Here is a 964-nt window from a genome sequence, read left to right as displayed (position 1 = left end):
TCTGCTAAGCCTTACTATTTTTTGCCTATGTAGTTTTTGGGGTGGAGGGGAAAGAATAAGAAAAAAGAATGAAATACCTCAAATTTACACAACGTTCTCTCCTCATTTCTAGTCAATGTTTGGTTGGACTGCAGGGGTGGGGGAAGAGGAAAGGAAAACAGTAATTTAACTCTAGTCCAAGAGTCACCAAACTTAGAGGAATTGCCTGTCTTAAAATTGTCAGGCTAGCATCAAGTCTGCGTTTGGAGTTGCTCAAGCTTTTCAGGTCCTAATGCCGGTAAGCTCAGTTGTGTATGTTACCGTTATGGTTGGGTGATAATGTTGAAGCCGTTTGCACACCTTTAATGTGCTAGTTTTCTCCTTATGCACTTCACATCTCGTTAAGGCAGACACCGTTTATTCACAAGGGAATCACTCCATTCGTGCAATTCCAGTATGCGTAGGGGCTCCGACATGAGATGCAGGCAGACCTGAACCCAGCGAACAGAAGGCATCCTGTGCTCTCGGGGCCGTGGGGCTTGGTGTGGTACATAAGGAGCTAGCTTTTCCTCCTGCATATGGAATGCTTTACAGCTCTTGGGTTATTCGAGTGTAGAAATCTTAGCACCTTCCTCGTACGGTGCGTGTGTGATATGTGTGTGTATGATTTATCTGCGTGTGTGCGCCAACGCAGCGCGCATCAGACCGAGTGCGTGCGGGAGGGTGCTCGGCCAGGGGCTGTGAAGCATTCCGTGTTGTAATTTCGCCTTGCAAAGCGGTATGATACAATGTTGCTGAGCAGAAAAGCGCACGGTAGATTTAATGTAGCCAATTGTGTACTTTTGAAAAAAAGAGTAACTGTTCGGTGTGAGTTAATTTTGGATTTTTTCAGCATCTCTCTTTTAGGCTTTGTGCTGCATTCTTCTAGACAAATGCGTATTCCATGTGGGCCACTGTTCTGCTAAATGCTCTCAGTTCTCCTTTT

This window comes from Tympanuchus pallidicinctus, unplaced genomic scaffold, assembly GCF_026119805.1.
Source record: "Tympanuchus pallidicinctus isolate F22 unplaced genomic scaffold, pur_lepc_1.0 scaffold2, whole genome shotgun sequence".
Classification (NCBI taxonomy): Eukaryota; Metazoa; Chordata; class Aves; order Galliformes; family Phasianidae; genus Tympanuchus; species Tympanuchus pallidicinctus.
This window is presented reverse-complemented; position numbering follows the sequence as displayed.